At 38.1% G+C, this 17,225-nt stretch overlaps 1 protein-coding gene and 1 long non-coding RNA gene across 2 annotated transcripts in view; one reads left to right on the top strand and one right to left on the bottom strand.

Annotated features, from left to right (window-relative positions):
* The window catches only part of XKR4 (XK related 4), a 236,768-nt gene that overhangs the window by 13,787 nt on the left and 205,756 nt on the right, over window positions 1-17,225 (bottom strand). The window lies entirely within an intron of this gene.
* Window positions 1,503-7,799, top strand: LOC109144807. The gene is made up of 3 exons (XR_002045800.2): window positions 1,503-1,835; window positions 5,830-5,937; window positions 6,861-7,799. It is a non-coding gene; the product is annotated as an uncharacterized LOC109144807 (long non-coding RNA).

The raw sequence follows: 17,225 nt of genomic DNA, 5'->3' as shown, positions 1-17,225 counted from the left end.
CCAAGTCTTTCTAATTAAAATGCCGGCATCATCTACATATAAACTAAATCAATAACAGTGTGAGCTTAAATCTACATGTTAAAAATAAATTTATGTTACTCTTGTTACATCAAATTTTAAACAGACTGCCTTACTCTTGCTGAGGCCCATTTTGGTATTTTCACCACTTTTAAACAGAATTTTAATAAGTAGAAATTATCAGAACTTATTTTCTTCCAGCTGGAAATTAAATTTATTTTAGAAATCTTGGAATTTTTTACTGAATTAAAATTTTGAGTAAAGATGCTCCTAAAGTAGGGGGCTATATATTTGAATTTATATAGCCATTCTATCTCCTATATATCACACAATTGTTTATTTACAAGGCCCTAAACTATAATATTTTAGTAAAACCTGACAAATATTTAAAACATTCAATATGGGATTATTTCTTATAAGATTTCAAGCATTAGTTTTGTGAAAATACAAAAACTGTAAAACCATTTTTTAAAAAATAGACCTTTCTATACTTATTTTGAGCTTGTGTTAGTCTTTTCCCCTCAAGGGATTTTGATTCTTGTTGATAGGTAAATTTAGGAAAAAAAAGTTGCTTTGAAACTGAGCCTGACTTTTAAACTAATCTGTTACTTCCATACACTACCAGAAAAACACCTTACATTCCCAGTTCAAAAATGGTATAGTTCAGCATAATTATTCAAATGCTTTATACTTACATAGCATTCTGTTAGAAATGAATGATGATTCTTTACTAGAAGATTAATTTTTATTTACTTACAACTTGCATCAAGCTGCTTTGGATGGAAACGGGAATTGCAATTGAAATGCAAAATCCTTGCCTTTCAAGTGTATTTATTATTTGAATAAAATTGCAATAAGTGTTGTATACAGAGGAAAATGTATCAAACATTTTATACGTAAAACTGGTTTATTACCAAAGCTAATTTTGCATACAGCTAATGAATGAATTCATAAGTCTCAGCATCTCAGACTGAGAATTTATTCATGGACCATTTAAAGATAATGATGCTTCAGCTTATTCTATTTCTAAGCAGTTCCTTAACTTTGAACTAGATATTGAAGTAAATCAAACTGACATGAAGAAAACATTTCTTTTGTCTGCTGTTAAAAGCTGTTTAATCACTTCGACAACCTTTGGTTCTGGATGCACAGCCAGTATTTTTCTTCCCTATTAAATAGCTTTCTTTAGAACTTAACAATCAAGAATGTATTACTTAAATATTATAAATGCTAAGAAATTGTATTAATGGAGAATGGTAAATTTAAGCCTAAATACATGTTGCTATTTACTTTGAAAAAAAACCCAACGTTATTTTAAAAGAGAAAAAAAATCTAAGTTATGGAAATAAAATCTATTTAAACAATTCACTTGGCTTAACACACTAAGATTTTTCTCAGTAAGTAGTACAGAGAGATTAATTGCTTTCAGGAGGGATTATTTGCCAATGTTTCTCCCTGTCTGGCAGGGTGCTAATAATGTTGTGAGCCCCCATGAATCCATGAATTTAAAACCCCTTTGCTTTAAAAATAAAATAATAACAAATAATCAGCAGAAATATAGAGCAAACTTAGGATTCCAGGGAGAATTTTAAATAAAACTTCATAACTTTTCTTCCCATGCAGATGCCTGCTTGACAAAACACCAGTGTTACTTCTGGAATCTTCCTTCATGGAGAAAATAAGCTACCAGCAATGAAGACAGGAAAGAGACATGGTATAAATTGGTGTTTTCATTTCTGACCTGTATATTTGCTTTTTCACACTGGGCTGCCTTTCTGTATCCATTATCTCTGATGACAACCCTGGGAGCTGAAAATGTAAGTTCTTGTTTTCCTGTAGGAATGTTTTAAGTCTTGAAAAAACACAGTTCATTTCCCTCGTGAAAGGAAAAGTTGGGAAAGGTAGATGAGTAGGATAAAGATTCTTTCAATACAAACAAGCCACTCTGAACAAGAACTCAAGAATAGCATTATCAGCGCAGGAAAAAATAATGTGAGTGAGAAATCCATATATTTTCTTTGCAAGTCTAACTTTAACGACCTCACACACTCCCCCAGAGGTTTGTAGAGATATCATCAGTTTTGCATCAGGAACTGTAAAATCATTCAACTATACATACAGAATATAATGTTAAATTCATAGAAATTTCCACTGTTCTAATGCTAATTAATTCATAGTCATTGGGACAAGCACAATAGCTATGTAATTCTGTTATTTAAATAGTCATTAATAGGGAATCATCCTCTGCTTTTACAGAACAAACTCAGGGATACTGGCATACGGGAGAGAAAGACGAGACAAGGAGAGGCACAAAAGGGAAGAATTGCCAGTTAATATATTATGCATCTGCTCTTGGCTATTGGCAATGGTGTTAGGGATATAGAATTAAGATAAAGTTAAATGCTTCATGGGCTCCATCCATTTTTCTTTATTGATGAGAGCAAGCACTAAAGAATTATTGGAAGTAAATTAATAATAATAAGAATGATGTAAAAGTGATGCAAATGGCAGCTTGCTAATAAATGTCACTATATAAATAATTCACTGGGAATGGTTAGAAATAAAGTGAATTATTGTAGCACTGAATGGATAATTCATTAATTAGAATATAGTGATGCATTTGCTGACTATATGTTCATATAAACCTCTTTATCCCTATTTCAAAAGAGGAACTAAAAGAAATTTCTATTACTATCAAACAAAAACTTTAGCAATGCAGGTGGTTTAACTTCTGCAGTCAGGAAGACTTATTTGCCACTCAGAAATGAACAGAGATTGGACATGATCTGTGGAGCCACTGTTCATGAAGAACAAGAACCAGCTTTCCCACTTGCTCATCTGCAGTCCCTGCAAAATTTTTGGGTATTGCAGAAGCTTTCTGGTGTATTTGACTCTCTTGTATTATGAGACTTGTATTTAGGGTCTTGATCTTGGAAATTAAGACTAAATAGCCATTCCCAGTGAATATGTACACAACCAACTATATGCTCATCCACTACAGACTGTTACAAGAACAGGAAAGCAGGAATTCTCTAAAATGACCTTAGGAAGCATGAAAGCATGTTCTTGTTTCTTTCTTTTCTAAAGATGAACCTTTAAACATTTTCTGTGGTATATGACTTGATGTCTAAAATTCTGTCCCGAAGAGGAAAGAAATGCAGGCTTTGCACAGGATAAACATCACAGTTTGAATCAGGCAAAGATGCTTTTGTCTGGTTCTAAAGTGGACACCTGAAATACTTGAAATAGCAAAGAGTGGGAGTGTACATACCCACTTTGCAGCATAGCCCATCCACAGTAGTCAAAACAGCAAGAAAACAGTGCATTGTATCAGGACAACATTCTGCCAGGAACTAATTATAATCTCTTTGGAGTGAAAAATACAATTTAACCTCTTTTATTCTGTGTATGGTTTGCATTACTTAATTATATTATTTGTATAAAGGAAAGACAACTTTTTAATTACAGATGAGTTTCAGATGTTCTCAAGATAGTAAATCTACCAGACTTTCTGTCTGATAAACAAAAACCAGAATTGTGTTGATTGAATTATAATTTTAATTTCTTTCCCTGAAATTATTAATTTCTCCATATATGATATGCACTTGCATTTTATAGATTGTGCCATTTCTCTACAAATACTTTAAATATAAGGCATAATACACTGCAATGAACTACAGCACATTAAAGACAAGATAAAAAGCCCAAAAACATAGCTTTCACAAGTGAAAGCAAACATATATGAAGGAAAAGAGAATATATACAGAGATATATATATATATTTACAAATGTAATATTGTTTCAAGGAAGCAAACAAGCTCAAATAACTAGATGAGAATAAATTAAATTCTCCTCAATGGCATTTGTGAGAAAACTGATTTGGACTTGAAAGATTAAAGGCATATCGAAGTCCATAAATGGCTTTTTTCTAATCATATCAGTCCATAAATCCCATATAGCATAAGGACAGAACAGCTCAAGTCAGCTGGAAACCCTACAAATGAATGAACCAATCTGAGAAAGTGCTCCTTGACATTCAACCTGATTTCAGAAATCAAACTCCTGCCAAGGTGTCTGTCTCTGCTTCATCCTTCCTTTTAAACTTGTACTCATCTCACCACTTCCAGGAGTAAATTCACCTAAAAGCAGGAATACCAAATGCAGCAGGACATCTAGGCATGACAACATTGCCTGGGATGTGAGACTTTGAAACATTATTTTAAGAAAGCCTATTTTGTGAGTTTCCTACTCAGCTGGAGAAGTGACATTACATGCATCCAAGCTTCCAGGTGCTTCTCTGAACCGAAGCCAAGGATCTCTAATGTTCATATTTTAGTCCTTTAGGAAACAGCATATCATGTTTGCATCTCTTCAGCTTCAGAAAATGTCTTGCTATATTTACACAGCTTTTGCCATGCTGCTCTGCAAGTATAGGCACAAGCTAAAGATTCCTGTGGAGGCAGCCTTGCAGGCAGCTTTGCAATAGTCTGTGGGTTTCTGCACTAACTCTTTTGTTCCCATACACAGTGTATGACAGCAGTGTATGTCATGGTGTACAAGCTGTCCTTCTATATGTGATTTCGCACACAGGAGGCTTTGAATGCTTTAAGGGCAGCTTTTGGTCATATCAAGGACCATGTGTCCAGGTTGTCAGTATGTGTTTCATGCTCGGGGTCTCATTCCCTGGCCAATACTGTGAGATGAAACCTAAAGATAAATCTTACTTTTTTTTTTAATATGTTCCTATTTTCAAAAGGCAATATAAGCTCTTGCCCTCACCTGGGTTATTTCCCCATAAACATGTTGCCAAAATAATCCTATTACTTTCCCATGTCAGCAAGTTTGTCATATATTAGCTATGCTAAATCAAGACCAAAGGCTTTCTGTTCAACTGAAATAAACTTCCTGAGGTCAGAAAAGGACTTTTTTCTTCTTCCTTGAGTCCTACTATATCTGATTGTCTCTAGATTGGACTGGGACCCTACTGAAATGTTCCACTCCTGTGGTTGTACACTCAGACTGTTTGCTACCCACAAACATGGGAGTGTCAGTGTCTGAGGATGAGTCTCCAGTAGTTCACATTTCCAGTTTTTGCCACAGGCTTCATTCATAGCTGGGGATTTTTAAGGCAATATAGATGGTTTCATCATTAAGCTTAACTTTCTCCCAGTACGTACAGAGGTGGAATAATACAGCATAATGGGTGGCAGAAATACTTCCTTGTTGAAATGTAAGTCAGGATTATGCCTGATATTACTTCTTCTATGTGTTACACAATACTCATAGAACATGATAGCATATATAGGAATAATTTCTCCCATGATTCCTCTCAGCTGCTTTCAACAGACACTTCTGGTGAGACACTTTCCAGCTGCTTCTTTAATTTGGCTCTCCACAACAACTTACCATTCCCCTGAAAGTCTAGAAATATTCTACATATTGTGTTACTTTCAAATTTACTCATTTTACCTACTCCTAATTTTATACCAGCAGTGGTTTGGACTCTCTGTAGATGACCAAGGTTAACTGCCAAAATTCTGGCTTATTGTATTGTATCTTTAGCAGTTTCTTAGGGTGTGTACAGGACACCTGCCTAATGATTTATCTCTTGCTGCACTCAAGGTCATATCCACCTTAGCAAATCTAACTGTTAGACAGTGTTGAGAAGCTTCTGCTGAGCATCAATCCCAGTCATAGTTTTAAATACTTGGATGATGGTCATAATTTTGCTTCAACATAAAATCAAGCACTGTTTCCCTTTGCCTTGCCCCTAAATCCAAACTAAGCCAGTTTTTGTTGTTAATATTTCAGCACTTGTATTATAAACGATGAATAAAAGCAACACAGAGAGGCAACTTGGCATGCAGGGACCACAAGAACCATGAAGGCTGGCTCTCTTCTGTTTTTCAAAAGACCACAGTAAGTAATTGAGGTCTCTCTTTCTTCACAGACACCAAAAGCTCCACTACCTTCTCCTCTATCTGTAGAAGTAATTGGCTCTTTCAGATACTTGAATGGAAGTTGTACTGCCAGAATACACCAGCTAAGGCCAGTTACTAGTTCACATGCTGGGTGATCTCTTCCCTTTCAATTATATTTTTCCAATATTCGTTAGTTTCTTGTTATACTGAAGATGTGTTATACTTAAGACTTTCAGATTAGGAGTCCTTATTAGCTACCAATCAAGTCCAGTCCTTCACTGGCAGTGACAACTGCCAGGAACTCATGTGTGTCATGCAGTCTGTGTGCTGCCAGGCTTGGCAAGACAGCATGAGATCACTTTGCCTGTTAGGAATCTAAACTTAGATTCCGTACTTTCACAGCTAGACTCCCTGTCTGTCAGTTAATTTGGTGTCTTTTATTCCAGTGAAGTATGTGCAGCACAAACATACCCACTGACTCCAGGCTCATTTCCATGATTTCTGCATTTCAGGGCTTTCAATGCCTTGAGCTTGCTGCAAGTAGCTTACAGAAATCAAGGGATTATTTGGAGGATGCAGCAACCCCAAGCAGAACAAACCCCCTGCCATTAGCTCTTAAGAAACATTGTGAGAACACAACACTAAGTTAAATACAGGGCACCATCTATGGGAGACAGCTCCACCTGCACCGCTTTGCCCAGTGCTCTGTGTGCATGGACACCTTCCATAACACCAATGGCAGCAGCAGCAGCCCTTCTCCCTGCCACCCAGCAGGAGAGAGACAAAAAGGTGGAGTTTACTAGACATGTAAAAAATCCTGGTAGAACTTAACTCTTGAGGAAATGCCTTTCTGTTGATCCACATTTCTGTGATTTCACTGGTACTCTTCTGCTGAGCTTTTATATGCTTTTGCTTACACAGCTTCTGGACAGATTTTATCCTGGTACTTCACTGATTTGGAGGAACCAGCCACAAAGATTTCCACTCCATGGCATCTAACAAGATCAACTGGAACTTTTTTATTGGAAATGCCTTGGAAAAATATTAACATAAAACCCCCCCAAAGATGTACACAGCAAATGCCATTTAGATTATTTAGGTCTTCTATTAAAGAATACACAATTAAAAAAAAAATATATATTGTACTTAGTCTATGAGAATGCATATGCATGAATAGGGAGAAAATTATTATGAGCATTTGTTTCTTTTGCAAAGTCACTGTGTCACCTGCCCCACAGTCTGAATGCCATCCTTCTCAGCTCACAGGGCCGGGGCCTGACAGACCTCGGTGGCTGGCTTGGTGCTGCTGTGGGTGTGGACTGAACCCACACATCAAAAAAGGGAAAGAAAATAAAACTTTGGACTAACAACTGTAAGAGCAACAATACAAAACTAGAACTGAAATGGTACAAAATTTGGAAATAAATCTCTTGAAGTGAAAGCATGGTGGTGCTAGAGACAGTATTGGTTTCCTAATCAATTCTCCGTGAAACTGTTTTCTAATTGTTTTCTAACTGTTTTCTAGTTGGGTGTCAGGTGCCTGGGAGTTGGGATAGGGACACATGGGGTGGCCTCCATGAGGAGAAGTCAGTGCCTGTCCCATGTGGGACACAGATGTTTCCAGCCAGTTTCCAGCCAGTTTCCAGCCAGCTCCAAACTGAGCCACCACAGGACACAGCTGAGCCCAAAAGCCAGTATATTGGTGCCTCTGGAAAACATATTTAAGAAGGGACATTTAAAAATGTCTAACAGGTGGAGGAGGGGGGAAAATAAGGATGAGAGAACAGCAGTGTAAGTACTAAGGTGAGAGAAGAAAAAAGGGGTTGAGATTCTCCAGGCAATTCTGGGAGAGAATCTTGGTGGGGCAGGTAATTTCCCTCTGCCTGTGAGGGACCACGATGGAGAACATTTACGCTCTTCAGCCCATGGATACTTCTTGAAGAAAACTGTGGCCTTTGGAGAGCCCACACTGGAGCAGTTTTATCTTGAAGGAACTATACCTTATAGGAGGGATCCCATGCTGAAGCAGAGGAAAAGTGGGAGGAGAAAGAAGGAGGAGAGAGAAACTGGTGTGGACTGACCGCAACTCCCCACTCCCCATCATCCTGTGCCACATGGAAGGGAAGGCAGAAGGGTCAGGGATGAAGGAGTGAAATTGATTTGGTAAAAAGGGGATAAGGGGAAAATCTTGCTTTAATTTGTCCATGTTTCTCACTCTCCACATGTGTTTTCACTGGCAATAAATTAAATTAATTTTCCACAAGCTGAGCTTGTTTTGCCTGTGGTGGTAACTGGTAAAGTACCTCCCTGCCTTTACCCCAGCCCACAAGGTTTTTTGTCCTCTTTTCTCACCCTGTTATGTTGAGGAAGCAGAGTAAATAAGCAGCTGGGTGAGTGACTGCAGTCCAAGGTCAACCCATACATGTAATCACTTCATGTCAATATATTTTTGTACACACAAGCTGTTTGCATGGTCATGGATTTAGGGGCCAGGTTGTACCTGTTCCTTCCAGGACCACTCAAGAAAAAGATTTTTTCCTTTCACAGGGATACATGAAACATTCCTCAAAATTCTGTAAACCCTCCTTCCCCTGAAGGGCGTCTTCCCACCTGCCAGTGACCTACAATGTACTGGCTGCCTCAGAAATGGATGTCTGAGAATATCAAAGCTGTCACATTATTTCCTGAGATTTAATGAGAGGATGTGGGAGCAGAATGCACCTAATACCCAGGAGAATTGGAGAGTTACTACAAATACAGTTTTTCAATGCCTGTAGAGAAAAGTACAAATTCAGAGAAAGGAAGTACCTACCAACATTTTTTGTTTTAGGTTAACATAGTCACAACAAATTCACTATCTTAATTTTTTATAGTGAAACATGCAAAAAATGTGATACATCAATCATGGGTTTCATAGATGTAGACATACATTTAAAGTGAAATGGCACAGTAACAGTCAGTGTAAAATACAAGCCACAGAGCATTGAATCATGAACATTGGGTGAATCCTGCAATTGTGTTCAAAGAAGTAAGTAAGAATTCAAAAATTTCAACCAAGGGAGAAAAAGTCCTTCCAAGGGATACTTGCCTTGACTTTAAAATACACATTTTTTTCTGTCTGAATTTATCCACCGTTTGTTTTCAGCCATTGATTTGGCTGAAGTTCTATTGGGTTCAAATCACTTAAGCATAATATTTCATGGACCTTCAGAGTTTTAAAAATTAAACGTTCCCAGGATATCAGTTTTTTACTCAGAAGCCCTCAGTACTAAAAGCTGAAGACAATTTTCCTAAGCCCAAAATGAGCTGGTGAAAGATACATATTTTTACTATTAATCAAGCTTTCTGATGTGTTTTCCACCAGCATCCCACAAGCAAAACAGCTTGAAATGATCATACTGGCTGCGATATGGTGGAACATATCAGAAATAGTGTCTGGCAAATTCAAACTGTCTCTTCTGAGTATTTTTTTGAAGACATAGTGAGTACCTTGAACTACAAAGAGCAATATCACACTGGCTCTAGAAATGTCTGCTGAGGATTTGGAAAAGGAAGGCATAAATCAATATTCCAAATACACCAGAGATTTTTTTTTTTAAAGGCATTGCACTGGCTGTGACCAGCATCCAGCACAGACAAGACTAGAAGTCAAGATGCATTTTGGCATGAAAAATAATCCAAATATCTTATACTAACTCGTATTACAAATCCATAATATGGCACCAGGTCACTGGCAACAAAATTGACTCCACGCAAAGATAGCATGGGGCCCTTAAATCTCCTAAGTCATGATTTTAGGATTGACTTTCAGTGGTTCATAGGCTCATATTGGCTTTCTGAAAGGGGATAAATTTCAGCCCTCATTAAGGAACTGATATTTCTCCCACTTGCATATTAAAATTGGTCTGAAGTTAGTACCTTATTTGACACAATTAGTCTAAAAATATTTTGTGTATATAGCATTTTTTTATGTTTGTCTTTTAAACTTCTCTAAACTCTGCAGATATGCTGAGGATAATGCCTGATACGGTGCTCTGGGACAAAACACAATAAGCATCACTCTGAAAAAGAAATCAATTTAGCATTTGTGCAATACCACTTAGCAAAGGAAAAACTGGAGCTGTTAGATCATGTTAGTACAGGAAGAAGTTTCCTTTGGATCAAACTCTTTGCTATGTTTCTTTCATTTTGAAAAAGTTCAAACGTATTTTCACAATAATTCATTAAATAGAGTTATTTTTCTGTTAGTGGAAAAGCAATCACTAACCTGTTCTCCATCTCAAAAGAAAATCCATATTTTCACCTACTGTGCAGATAACGTAAATTGAAACAAGGTCTAACAAACTGTTTTGAAGAATATTCAGCGTATTCTGGAGATTAATTCTGCTTCCAGCTCATGCCATGTTTGGATTATTTTAGGTCTCATTTGCATCTTTGTCTTAAATATTAGTTGCAAAATTATTTATTATCAGTAAGGAAGCTCTACAGCTATATATCTATGCATGTCTGGTGCAGTTGAAATATATACACACAATATATGTGGGTAAGTGATACGTATGGTTTGTATCTATGGTATATTTAGAGTTATATACTACATACAGACAGATAAACTGGCACAATTTGAATATACCAAGCAAAATAATGACTCAAAATTTCCTCTGAAAAGCTTTTCCAATATTTATCTGTGGCTCGTGCCAAAAATTTTCACCTTGCTGCAAGTTTAAATGCATCTAATTTCCATTTCTGCTGCTTGTTTAGAAGATTGAAAAAGTTCCCCTGGGTCCTGTCATTAAGCAATTATTTTTAACGTGTAAGTACCCAGAGAGAGTGATTGAATTGCTTCTTCATCCTTTTCCCAATACTCTAGGCTTACGAGTTCCTCAAAGACTTATATCCCAATGGTTGATTGATGGCCTCTGGGACCATCCTTTTCCTGTCCTTTGAATTTCCTTCAGTGGCTCCATCCTCCAGGAAGTGTGAGTCACAGAACAGGGCACAGTGGTCTTATTGGTGGTGTTCAAAGTGGTTTGATCTTTTTAATATGTCTACTGTATATTTTTTTTCTCTTCATCCATGGATCAATATATGGTTCAAAGCCTCAACCTGACACCGAGATCTCGAAAAAGCTCTTCTCTCTCCTGACTGCAATGTCATCTTCTGAATTTTTAAGGCAGGGAATTTCCCATCCTATGGGTATAGTCTGTGTTTCTGATTGTCAAATACACTTTCCTGTATAAAACCATAATTAGTTAGTTGCGATAATTTTGACCAGTCACTCAGATTGGCCTGTGATGGTAGCTGTCCTGAGCACTATCAACTACCCTCACATCTCTGCACAGAAAGCCTGGAAATGCAAGTCACTGGAAACCCAGCTGGCAAATGATCATGTCATCATCCATAAGGCTATCAAACAAGATGAGAGCAAGGACAGGCATTCAGCAGGTGCTCCTGAGCACTCCCTCAGTCATTCTTTCCGAATTTTCATATCCATCTGGATGAAAGATCTTAGCACACTTTGTATTAGCTCTACTCCTTCCTGCTTCAAGATCTCATGTGATTTTAAGTCACATGAACTTAAAAAATATGTTTATACATTATTCATTATAGTGGCTATCATCATTCTAACTTTTGAGCTTGTCAGTGAATGATAACAGGTCTGGGTAACAAGTCCTGATATCCAATAAAAAAAAAAGAGGTTGCAGAATTCTACTATCTCACTTCTAATTCTTTGTTACCTGAGTACACAGTTGACATTCCTAATATTTTATGCTGAATAAAAGTCAGGATAATCTATACTAATTTTTATTTCTGTGCACACTTTCTTTTAAAATTTTAAGATTTGTTTCTTTATGCATCTGCACATCAGTCTGCTCCATGGCAATTGTTAAGAATGACCAACTGATTTCAACAGAATTTGACACAGAAACAGATGTCTCAAAGATACTAACTTCTGTGAAGTTCAGGGAAGATGGCATCTAGAGAAGGGCCCAAAGAAATGTTCCCACTTAAAGTATAGCAGACTTCAGGCATTTCATTTTTATGCCTGAATTTTAGGCATTTTTATGCCTTCAGGCATTTTTATTGCAACAGCTAGGGACCAATTAGTAAGTGAATAAATATGTCCCTGGCAGCTGGCAAATTCACATAGATCTAACTTTGAGCTAATCCCAGCAGATATTGCCTCTTAGCCATCCAAACCCAAAGTCATGAGAGAGAACTTGGAATAAAGCAGGGAGTGAACAGTACAATGTGAGAACCCAGGGGATCTGAGAAAAAAATAGATATATTTTCAGAGCAATGGTTAAGGCAGGAAATGAGGCTTCATTACTTTTGCTGCTCGAAAAAAGTTTTTCTTCAAGTAAAGAACAGAAAGATTTAGGCACTCTCGTTTTCTTGAACTTATCTACTTCTCCAATATTTTGTTAAAATGTAATGTTTCAGTGTCTATAGACATACAATACAGGGTCCTCCAGGCTGGAACATGATATAGTTCAGGCTGGACACAGAACACAAAGAGGGCCCTGCAAATGGAACTCAAAGACTTAGATTATGTTTTAAAGACTGCTGAGCATCTACCTCAAAGTGAAGATAAATGAGTATTAGTTTTACATCAGTGTGACTGTAAATCAGATTCTCTGCAGACACAAAGGGGGAAGTGACAGTCAGCTGCATACCCAACATTTATTTGATTTATTGTTTTTTTGATACAATGTGACAGCAGATTAGCAAGGCATTTTTATGACACTGATGATCAAGAAGTTATCAATTCACATCAGTGGGACATTTTAACAAAGAGAATAACAATAATAAAGCATTCAATCTATAACAGTTACCTAAGTAAACAAGTTCATATAAAAATCCAGTCTTTTCTCAACATCAGCAGCAGTAGCAACAACTGACAAAAGCCCAGAAGCAGTAGTTCTAAACCTACTGGTGAATATACCAGACTAATAGAATACCTTTACTCCGGCCCACCTTATTAATTCTGATTTGGAGAGGAAACAGGATAGTGTGTGTGCCCTCAGTTGGGGGAAGGTGATGATAAGTTCTTTCCCTCCGGCTTTGGTAGTTGTTTGGATGTGCAACTGTGAATGACTCTTCATTCAGCCTGCAGAAAAATAGCTTATCTCTGCTACAACTACACTTAGATAACTCGCCCCTCTCAGTCAATTATAAACACAGCTGTTCATTAGAAAACAGAGCTCATAGAAAGCCCTCTGAGCCATGCCATAAACACACTGCCAAACAAAGAATCAAAACCAACACCATGACAAACTAATATCCCATTTTGAGATTTGAAAGGTAATATGAAAATACACTTCAAAGAGTTCAGATTCCCAGTTAAAGAAAAAAAAGTGCCATGATCTATTTGAGTAAATGATCTTCCACAGAGAGATAAAGTAAATAGGTTAGGAAAATTCTTTTCTTTTTTTTTTTTTTTTAATAATTGTGGTTCTTACTAGAGCACATACAAAATACCTTTCCCCAAACACTCTGGCACTGGTCAGAAAAAATATTTCACATTAATCACAAATCCATTCAGTATGCATATAGATTGTCTCTATGTCTCTACAAGTTTTAATGTTAGGATACCAAGATAAATTATATTTGGTCTCCTAGTATTTAATTTGAACTCTTAGCACTTCTGATGTGGTTATACCATAATGAATTTGAGATTTTTCTATTTCTATTACTGACTGTTTTGAAACATATTATGGGCCTTGATACTACCTAAGAATAAATGCAACACTCTTGCAATAACCTAGCATACTTAAATTATTAGGTTTTTTTAAATCTTAACCTGATTTGGGAAGCAGGAGACTGAGAGATTTTGTTTTGATTATATTTAGAACAGCATATGATTACAAAGTTGTTTAGATGTTTTCCTTAGTCTGTTTTGGAAAAGCAATGTCTATCAAGGGGAAAGAGTGTGATTTAATTTATCTTTCTGAGACACTCAACACTTCCTTCTCCTCTCACAAAATAACCACCATAAGCCATAGCTTAAACGTCTTGTCCATTTCAGTTCTGCATATTTTCCTTCTACTGCTTCTGACCCTAAAAAGATTCAGCATCACTTCCCTCCCGAATTCTCTGAGACACCTTCCTGTTCTCTTTGTCACCTCATCTGCAAGGTTTTCAAACTGCTTTTTTCCCAATGCTCCTTATACTTCTTGCTTTCCCGCAGGTTTCCCAGATAATATATTTGTTTTCTGTAGAGGTGCTCCAAACTCTTAGCCCTCCTCCTCCCTTCGGTGTCCATCTCATCTGGTATCTCCTTATCCCTGTACCCATCCCAGCACTGGGACAAGGTGCTCAGGCATCTGCATTTAGATAAAACCTCTTGATGACTGGAGCACTGAGATCAGAGCTTTCTGGTTCAGGAATGTGTTGTGGTCCACCATAAAACCAGACAGCTGCCCTCTCATGCAGCAGCATCCTGTCCCAGCAACTCCCTGCTCTGGTTTCCAGCCTGTGTGTAGTCACACACAGGTTGTACCTCTTTGTTGTTCTTCAGGCTTTCCCCTCAAGCCAGCTCATCTGCTTTCCTTAAACAGCCAGGGTTTTTTAAAATCCCGTTGAACAACTATGGTTATTTAAAAAAAAAAAAAATTGTTAAAAGATCGTGCTACATTAACAAATTTCATAAGAAGCTAATATTCTTAATTTTAAAGAAAGTTTTATCCATGTGTCGCGGGTTCGGTTTGAAACCAGGCAGAAACACCAATTTAGTGTAGTGGTTTGGTCCAAAATACTCATTACTGTTTATCTGCTGTGAGATAAGAATTAGGAGAAATGCAAAGCAGGCACCAAACTTGAAAGAATATAAAGAAGTTTATTAACAGACCTAAAAGAAGAAAAAAAATTATACCACCTTCAGAACTCTCCTCCTCCCCCTACCTTCCTCCCTTCTCCCACTGACAATGTTCAAAGACAACCCTTAAGATGTTCAGTCTGTTTACCGCTTCCATAATAACCTTGTTCAGTCCATTTAGAAAGAGAAGTCTCTTCTTGCTCATGCTATGAAAACATTATCACAATGAGACAGCCGCCCACTTCCAAATATTGTTCAGTCCATTTAGGAAGAGGAGTCTCTCTGCCTGCGTGTGAGTCCTTTCCCCCGACTTGCAGCTTTTCCCGCAACTGCTTTCGAGGGTCCACTCTTGAAGTTTTTTGGGGTACAATTTTAAGGTTGAGCCGTTCAGAAACAAAAACAGAGGCCCTTCTCCTTCCCTGGGAGCAAAGGGTCTTCATCATCTTCATCGTTAGGACTATCTCTGGGAGCATCTCTAGGAACTGAGGTTTCTCCTTTCCCATTTGGAGCAAAAGTCCTCATCTGGTTCATCTCTAGGGACTGAGGTTTCCTCCTTTCCCGTTTGGAGCAAAAGTCCTCATCTGGTTCATCTCTCCCTGTCCAAACTTCTCATGAAATTACAGCTGCGTCAGCATCTGCCTATCTCAGCGCAGGTGCTTTTGCTTACGAGTTGAACACTCCACCCCCCATATCTTTATGAAATTACAACGGGATACTCTGATATATCATAGCTTCACAACAGAATTTCAGCTTTAAGCATCTCCTCTCTCTCTTCCCTCAGGTTTTCAGCTCTTCACAGCAATAAAAAGGGTTAATCTCACCTTGGCCTTGCAGCTTTGCAGCTGGAATGTTGAATTTTTCTTATCGCAGTGGAGAGGGGGGAGAGCCGAGCCGCTCTGGCTGCCCACGGCAAGGCAGTGGGGGGGGTTCCATGGCTGGAACAGGTCCATGGCTTCAGGATGGCCGTGGCCCGGCCCGGCCTGGCCCGAGCAGGGGCCGGGCCCACTGGGCCCTGCTCGGGCCCTGCAGCCGCCTGTCCCAGGGCCGGAAACGAGAGAGAACTTGGAGGGGGAGTTTGCCTATTCTTAAATGTGGATCACAGAGGTGATCACAACTTTAAGTGGCTTAGAGAATTGTCCATATCCAAACTGGCCAGCTGATAGGTTCTATCAGTTCCCAGAGGAAACTGTAAGCACCCCTTAGCAAGGACGTCCCTTCCGGGACTATGCTTGCTAACCTATGACACCATGTTACCTGCTTCATATTCTAGTACAACATGTCATATTGAGGACAAAGGTCTCCTTTTGTGAGTAACTATCAAGTCAGCAAGGGTATTCACTGCTTCCTAGTCTTTCCAAAGCAGCCTTCATTACCTAGGGCATTTCAATTCACTTTCTTCTGTTCTGACTAGCACTTCTATTTGGCAAATTATGTCATCAGAATAACTCCTGCCCTGTGCCTCTATACATTTTTATTACCTCTCTTTCTTGTAATGAGGTGAGGAAACTCTGAATACAATAGTCAAGTAATCAGGTAAAGTTCCGTAGACTGCAGGAATATATTTGTAATTACTTGCTGTCACATCATGTTTCTGTCTGCATTAAAATAATTTATGCTATTCACAGAGTACCTAGATCCATAAATCCATAATTTAACATTAAAATAGATAAAGTCATAGGCATGATCTCAACACAGCCTATTCTCAGTGCAAAGAGTTCATAAACCGAGTATCTCAGGGGCTTCCGGGAAATGCAAGTGATGTTTGTACAAAAAATGGTGTCTGACAATATTCAGTTAGCAAAAGACATTATTTCTGTCCCCAGTATAAGATTCCCTCTCCTTTATCCATGCTGAAAAGGTGACGAAATTTCCTGTTACAGCTCCATTGTACTCCTCTAAGCTCTTCAAGAGGAGCAATGCTAGCTCCCAGAATGTACGTATTCCCATGAATGGGACATTTAACAATTCTTTGCAGATCTAACACCTTTTCTCAAAATATTTTAGTACTCTCTGTAGTCATTCCATTATTCTTAAAATATCTGATGAAGAATGTCAGCGTGATATCCATTTTCCTGATGCATGAACCAGAGAAAAAGGAACTGAATGATTTGCCTGAAATATCAACATACAAAGCCCTTTCAAGAATAGGAACCCAGGAGTTTTAAAGCAGAGTCTATTGTCCCAGCCACAAAGAGCATGGCTTCAATTCCACCTGAGTACCACTTTGCAGCAGGCTCCTTGGCTAAACTTTCAAACACTGAATTACCTGCCTGCCTCAATGCTGTGCTTATCAGTGGACCCAAGCACCACTGCCCAGAGCCAGCAGTACAATCTGTGTCTGCACTGCAGACATTGGCTCATCAGCATCAAGCTGGATCTTCAGAAACTTCTTTCCTGAGCGATCAGTTTACCAAAAAGATAAACAATTTGTATGTTTAGGAAGCCAGTTGGGTTCCACTTAATCTGCCAGA

Source organism: Corvus cornix, chromosome 2, assembly GCF_000738735.6.
Source record: "Corvus cornix cornix isolate S_Up_H32 chromosome 2, ASM73873v5, whole genome shotgun sequence".
Lineage (NCBI taxonomy): Eukaryota > Metazoa > Chordata > Aves > Passeriformes > Corvidae > Corvus > Corvus cornix.
The sequence above is the reverse complement of the archived record's forward strand: the minus strand, read 5'-3'. Positions and strand labels throughout refer to the sequence as shown.